The sequence below is a fragment of the Tenrec ecaudatus genome, chromosome 11, assembly GCF_050624435.1.
Source record: "Tenrec ecaudatus isolate mTenEca1 chromosome 11, mTenEca1.hap1, whole genome shotgun sequence".
In the NCBI taxonomy this organism is placed as follows: Eukaryota; Metazoa; Chordata; class Mammalia; order Afrosoricida; family Tenrecidae; genus Tenrec; species Tenrec ecaudatus.
Genome location: NC_134540.1, coordinates 106,130,202 through 106,138,164, shown reverse-complemented (window position 1 = coordinate 106,138,164; position 7,963 = coordinate 106,130,202).

The following is a 7,963-nucleotide window of genomic DNA, read 5'->3' as shown; positions in this document are numbered from 1 at the left end:
CGATTGAACTATGCCATGATACGATATCTATATTAGGTCCCCAAAGGGGGACTTGGATGTGTCAAACTTGTCAGTGGTGTTTATAACAATCAATTTGCTAGTTTTATCCTCCCCTTATAAGATTGAGATACACACATTCTCACATGTGTACACACACACACACACACACACACACACACTTTCCATCACACATAGTTCTAGTTACACACGTGTGTGCATCGTCCAAGGTCACGCTATAGGACGGGAGCCTGGTGAGGACTGCCTGATGGATGTGGAGCTTTTCTTCCTGACATCACGTTTCCAGGGCAACCTGCCATCACCATCCCACACTGTATTTTGATGCGGATGCTCGGCTCCACTTGCTCTGTGGGCAAAGGGAGAGGAGACAAAACCTAGAGCAGCTTTGATTTTCCTTCACCTTGGGGCCTGCTGAGAAATGTCCTGGAACTTCTCTTGATTGGAGACCCTGCCCGGGGGAGACAGGAGGGTGGAAGGGACGGGGGCCGTTCCTCTGGGAAGGTTCCAGAAAAGTCATTTTCCTGGAGGGCAGAGCAGACAGAAAATCTCAAACCCACGCCCATCGACTCCTTTCCACCTCACAGAGGCAGTTTGGCCTTGTGGGTTTCTGAGACCATGCAGCCACACAGGAGTGGAAACTGTAGCCTTGCTCCCACCGAGCGTCTGGTGGCTTCATGGTGCTGACTGTGGGACTATGTCACCCACTATGTCGCCTGGGCTCAAAGGGGAGCAGAGTCCCCCTGTATTCCCCTCCCCCTGCCGGGCGCAGAGGGCAGAAACCGTGGCCCTGGACATAAAACTCGTGAAAGTGTGGGGGTTGTTCCAGGGTGGGTCTCCCAGGGAGTGATCTCTCTGGTTGTGTGCAGCGATATCTAGTCCCCTTGGAGCGCTCCTGCTCCAGGAGGGCCCTCTTATTCCCAGAAAACAGTGACCCTCTTTAGCAGCCTGCCTGGCACTCTGGGTGTCTGGGTTTGCTTGTGCGCTCCCTTATCTGATCTAAGAAAGGCTGCCGATTGGGAACCAGCCCCGCTCTCTTTTTGCGACTCCGGGAGTGATGGGTGCCGGGCTTTTCCCACACTGCCTGGTGGAAGTGTGGGAGCAGGGGTCCCCTGTTCATCTTTATCCTTTGTGCCACCAGCATTAAATACAAACTAAGTACATTGAACTCCTATGCAAAACCACGTAATTCGTACATCGTGGTTCTTACTTGAATGTGCATGTTGTTCCTAGCAGAACGAGGTACAGAAGCTAACGCAACAGTTGTTATTTCACTTTCTTGGTCCAGGCGGGTTGTGCCCCAGGGTCACACCCCAGGGACACAGGCTCACTGTAAGACTGAGACTTAATCAGAAGATCATAGAGCATTCACCTCCCACCCCCACCTCTCCACACGCATCTTATTAGCACGCTGGACCAACCTTGGCCTTACTGATAAGTCAGGAAAAGGAAAAGGAGCTACAGATTGCCCTATTGGCCAACACAGGGTGGTAACACAAGCTATAGAGGGCATGATAAGATATCTTAGTTGCTTGTGGTTCTTAGAATGTAGTGCTTTCTTTCTACATTCTAGGCAGGTTCTGGTTCCAGTGAACAGTTTGGCCTCTCAGGCCCGACAGCGCTCGCGCTCACTCAGTTAGAGATGGAACAAGCCCCCTTGGGGCACACACTGGGGCCCATCCGAGTGCTGAGCATCACGGTACTATATGTGAATGGGGTTGCAAGGAATGGCCACAGAATGTCCATGGTGTGTGATTGCCCCTACACACACGCGTGATCCGTTCTCCCACGGGACTTAATTTACAAATGCAAATTCAAACGTGAAATTATTAGGAATATCAAAATGGTGGCAGCAGAGCATTAGCCCAAGCACAGAGCCCTCTGAACAGGTGGCCCTGTGCGACTGAGCCAATGGTACGCGCATAAAGCCAGGCCTGGTTTTACTTCCTTGCAGTAGTCTATGAAGGTTTTACGGGTTGGTGGTGAGGTGAAAGTCCTTTTATGCCTCCGTTGCCCACCTTCTGCTCACCTCCCTGTTGGTGTTGCACTGAACTCTTCTCAGCCAGAGATGATCCGGGATGCCAGTTGTGATGCTTTTTCATGTGAAACTTGGACAAGGTACTTAAAGTTGTCTAGCCTCAAGTGGCTCGAGTGTGAGCACGCAAGTACTGACCCTCATTCATGGTGGCGGTGTTACGGGAGTGGAGGACATACTATATGAAACTTCCCATCCTCAAAGGCCTGCAAGCTACGGGAGTGGTGAAAAAGTACAGCAGTTTTTATGAGGACTTAAATCTTTTTGTTTGTTTATTTATTGGGAGTGAATACATGCATCATGTCACAGTTCAATCATGGCAAGCAATCAGGTTCAAAACATTCGTTTTCTTCCTGGACTCCTTGACATCGTCTCCCTTTTAAACAACCCCCCCACCACTGTACCCCCACCCCCTGAAACCCTTGTTCTACTTGTTATCCCTATGAGTCCATCAATGCCAAAGAGACAATGATTGCCTAAGGGTACTAGAGCCTCTATTACTTGTCCATCAGTTTGTCCAAATATGGTGACTGACCGACAGGCTGCTCTGCTGCTGGAAGCTATGCCAGCAGGGTTCCAAATTCCTGCAGGGTCACCTGTGATGTACAGGTTTCCGTGGACCTTCCAGACGATGGCAGGCTAGGAAGAGGGAGGGGCAGTCCACGCCTGAGAAAATTACGAATGAAGAGCTTCTAAGTAGCAGAACTGCTGCATTTGAATTACAGTGTTGGCAAAGAGTCCAAATTACTTTGGACTGCAGGAGGAACAAGTAATTCTGTCTTGGAAGAAGTACAGCCATAGTGCTCCTTGGAAGCAAGCACGGTGAGATTCCATCCGCATACTTTGGACGTGTGAAGAGCAGGACTCAGTCCCTGAAGAAGGACATACCAGATATACTCAGGTATAAGCTGAGTTTTTCAGCATATTTTTAATGCAGTTTTTCTGGCAAAATCAGCTGCCTCGGCTAATATCAGGTTGACTTGGACTCAGGTGTATATGGTACTATTTGGTAAAGTAGAGGGGCAGCAAAAAAAGAGGAAGGCCCTCAATGAGATGGATTGACATTCTTTTCTTTTTTAAAAAAATGCTTTATTAGGGGCTCATACAACTGTTATCACAATCCATACATACATCAATTGTGTAAAGCACATCTGTACATTCATTACCCTCATCATTTTCAAGGCATTTGCTCTCCACTTAAGCCCTTGGCATCAGGTCCTCGTTTTTTTCCCCTCCTTCCCCACTTCCCACTCCCTCATGAGCCCTTGATAATTTATAAATTATTATTTTGTCATATCTTGCCCTGTCCGATGCCTCCCTTCACCCTCTTTTCTTTTGTCTGTCCCTCAGGGAGGATGTCACATGTAGATCCTTATAATCAGTTCCCTCTTCCAACCTGTTCTCCCTCTACCCTCCCAGTATCCCCACTCATACCCCTGGTCCTGAAGGTATCATCGTCCTGGATTCCCTGTGCCTCCAGCTCCTATCTGTACCAGTGTGCATCCTCTGGTCTAGCCAGACTTGCAAGGTAGAATTCAGATCATGATAGTCAGCAGAGGGGGTGGGGGGAAGGAAGCAGAGGAAAACTGTATTCTTCATCAGTGATACATCGCACCCTGACTGACTCATCTCCAACCCTAGACCCCTCTGCAAGGGGATCTCCAGTGGCCGACAAATGGGCTTTGGGTCTCCACTCTGAACTTCCCCCCTCATTCACTATGGTAAGATTTTTTTTGTTCTGATGTTGCCTTATACCTGATCCCTTCGACACCTCGTGATCGCACAGGCTGGTGTGCTTCTTCCATGTGGGCTTTGTTGCTTCTGAGCTAGATGGCCACTTGTTTACCTTCAAGCCTTTAAGACCCCAGATGCTATACCTTTTGATATCTGGGCACCATCAGCTTTCTTTGCCACATTTGCTTATGCACCCATTTGTCCTCAGCAATCTTATCATGGAGGTGTGCAGCCAATGATAGGATTTTTTGTTCCTTGATGCTTGATAACTGATCCCTTTGGAAGCTTGTGATCACACAGGCTGGTTGCTTCTTCCATGTGGACTTTTTTTTTTTAGTATTAAGGTTGAAGTCTGGTCCCTCTTTCCCTGTGGAGATATAAACAATACCCTCCCCTTGGGTGGGTTAGCGCCCCATGCCCCCGCTACCCATTTCTTCCTTATTTTCCTCCTTTTTTTTTGCCCCTTTCCCATCTCCTCCCCAGTTGTCTACCATGTGCATCCCTGGATTTGATCTGGTCCCTGCCATATTACATGGTCTTCACCCCAAGAATGTTTGTGTACAGTAGCTTTTTCCCTATGCCCCTTTTGCTTTTTAAAAAATTTTTATTCTTACCTCAGTGGGCTCATGTTGTACTTGTCTTTCTATGCCTGACTTACTTCGCTTAGCATGATTTCCTCCAGTTCTTCCCATGCAGCGATGTGCTTCATACGTTCATCACTGCTTTTTGGCAATGCATAGTACTCCATTGTATGTATATACCACAGCTTTTAATCCAATCGTCAGTTGATGGAAATTTGGGTTGCTTCCAACTCCTTTCAATTGTGAACTGTGCTGCAATGAACATTGGAGCACAGATGGGATTGACATTGTTTTCATAGTTTGTTTTAATGGTTTCAGATGTCCACAGACTACGAGGTAATTTCCCTGGTATTTATGGACAGCTGTTCTGAGACATGTGTAAGTCACATTGGTCCATGATAAGGCTCGCCCATTGTAGTGCGCGGTTTTATGAGTTTAAGTTGCTTGTATTTGGAAGCCCTCCTTTGGGCCTGTCTCTTTTGCTATTTAGGAAGGAAAACTTGCATTTTGTACTGGCGATGACTGTATGGCTTTGTAATGATAACTTTTTTTTGAGGTAATAGAGGTTTAGCATAGAATTCCTGCCTTCTAAGAGGAGAAATAACAAAATCCAAAATTCAATGAAGGGAAAAGAAGTAGAGCTTAAATTGTGAACACCCACTTTTAAGAAGGCTAGGAAGGACACTGGGAGCCCCAAATCCACCCGCAGAAGCTAGGTGGACTAAGCCTCTGGCCCATCTCCTCGGCTCACAGTCTAGGGACTTGAATAACCTTGCTAGCAGAGAGAGATGGTTGTCAATTTGATCATGGCGGAGCAACTTCAGTATGATATTATCATTTGATCGCCATCTTGACCCATTCTGGATTTGTTCCAGGTTTAAATATTTCTTGTTTTTCTCAACAGGTTTTCTCTCTGGCTTATTTAATATTGCCAGGGTTCTTTCTTTTCTTCCTTAAATATATATATACATATATATATATTTGATATAATGTTTCCTAGCTGATGATGCACATAAGGTGCAGACATACAGAGACAATAATTGATGTAATAGCTTATCTTGGATACAGAAGAGGGAGGTTGAGGGGATTTGGGGGCAAATAATGAATACAGTAGGGGGGAGGATGCATTACAACTGAATATGGTGATGTATATACAGCTATTTTAAAATACGACTGAATTATGGAAGTGTATGATATGTGAATTATCTTGCAATGAGACTATTGGGGGGGGGCAGATTAAAGCCAAGAAACTCTATGGAGCAATTAAAAAGCATGGACAAAGAATTCCTGCCTCCCACGCAGAGGTCTCAGCCTCGACTCTGGGCCGGGCACCTGATGTGTTGTCGTACCAATTTCCACACCAGTTACCACCCTGGTTTCGCCCGTGGAAGTGGGAGTGTTTCTATCCTGCTGAACAGGTTTCAGGGAAGCTGCCCGGCTCAGAGTGGGAAGAAAGGCACAGGGAGCTCCTTCCCAGATCGATCAATGAAAATCAGTTAATAAACCACAGTGGTCTGATCTGCAACTGAATCACCAGGAAGGAGCAGGACCACGTTTTGTGGCTTGTTTTTTTGCTCTTGCTCGGGCAGCTGTCCTGCTCAATGGCCGCTAACACAGTAACTGTGGTTCTAGTCCTTCCAGCTCACAGCGACCGTCCAGCAGGCGGCACTGCCCCACGGGTTAGTCCGGCTGGAATCTTTATGGCAGTGGGTCGCCATGCCCCTTCTCCTGGGCTGTGGGGGGTGAGTTGGATCCTCTGGTGCAGCCCTTCCCAACATCAAACTCCATAGTCTGCCCTCAAGCCCATTCCGACTCACAGCGACTGTGTTAGACAGGGTTCTCTAGAGAAACAAAACCAGAATGCTAATAATTTAATATATATATATATATTTATACAGACAGATAGATAGATAACATAAGAAATAAACAGTTAATTAAATTATAAAGCAGTACAAATGGCTCAGTGCAACTCACTCCCATGAGACAGTTGTGAGACACTGGCAGGCCTTCAAGTCTTGAGGGCCGCTGGGGAGTCCTCTGTAGAGCAATTCAGGCTACCCGGGCACAGGCAGCAAACAGCAAGGCAGGTCACCAACAGTCAGCCAGATGACAGGATCCGACAGTGCCCAGCTCAAGAGATGTAAATTCCAATGGTGTGGTGAAGCAGGTCTTGAAGGAACCTCAAAATACAGCGACATTGTCCATGGGTTAGGTGTCCCACAGGTAGTGAAGCTTGCAAACGGAGGCACAGAACAAGCAAGGCAGACTGGTCCATGATCAAAGAGCAAGAGACAAGAAAGGCGAGGCTCTCCACCCTTCAATTAATCCCACGTGTGTTTATCGGCCAGGTTGGCACAATAAACTAACTACCTCAGCAATTCTGTCTCTCAGGGTAGAACTACTCCTGGGGGTCTCCGACGCGGTGACCTTCCCAGGGTAGAAAGCCTCAACTTTCTCCCCCAGAGCAGCTGGTGGTTTGGAACAGCTGAACTTGTGGTGAGCAGCCCAATGCATAACCATAACCACTCTTCATTTTATTTAGATATTTAGAATGTTTGTTGGCATCTACTTATTAGGAACGAGGCAAACCACCTAGTCTCCACGTTGTTTGGCCTTTTTCCTCATGAGTGTAAGCAGCTGTTATTTCTACCTCCTAAAGGCAAAGACAAAGAAACAAACAAAACCCCTGACAATCTCATCTGTCACATCTCCTTTCAATGGGGAGTTTCACGGGCCTTACCATTGGACCGATGGCCACAATTTCCCCTTTGCAATGACGTTCCCTAAGTTCGTCTTTGTTCAAAACGGCAAGGGTGTGTGTGTGTGTTTTAATTTTGAAACAAAGCTTGCTTGACTCACAATAAAATCTTGGACTTGTTTTATTTCCTTGTGCATCTTTTATATATTGCTTACTTATAGCTACTGCTCTGGAATTACATTTTACTCTAACAACAACCTGACTCCGGTTGACCTTTTACGTTATCACAGTACATCTGTGCCTTGCTACTGACCAGTGTGATAACATTTCCCAGGTGATACGTGTGCTCGTTCAGGATGGTTTTTGTTTCCAGAGTGCTTTCTTGCATTATATCTTAAAATCGTTCTGATTGTTAGTTTCCTGGGCCACTTAATTTTATTTATCTTCTCCCTGCTCTATAGAAGGGGTATATTTGGAAATAACCTCGGTGGCAAACATCGACACTCATCTCTTAGATTGCCATAATATCACCTTAAAACGACGTACTTTAACTTATCACGTCGCGGCACTGAGTGAAAACTTCAACGCACCTCCCTGATGGAAATCAGTCTGTGGTGTGCTCAAAGTCATTTAAACTTTTTTTCAGTTTCTTCTCTTTCTACAGTCAGTAGAGTCAGAGAACACCACTGCCTGCCTTTCAAACACCGAAAGTATCAGTGTTAGCGTGCTCAATGATGTCTGACAGGTGCAGACGGAAACCTGCTCAGTGGCTCCCCCTACAGTGGCTCCCAGGGCATGTGTCCTCCCTGGGGTGCCTCAGCTATACCCTGCAGCTCTGGCTGGGGATGCCAGCGGGGTTTACCTTGGTGCCTGTTCTTGTACTTTTCACATTTCTGTCTT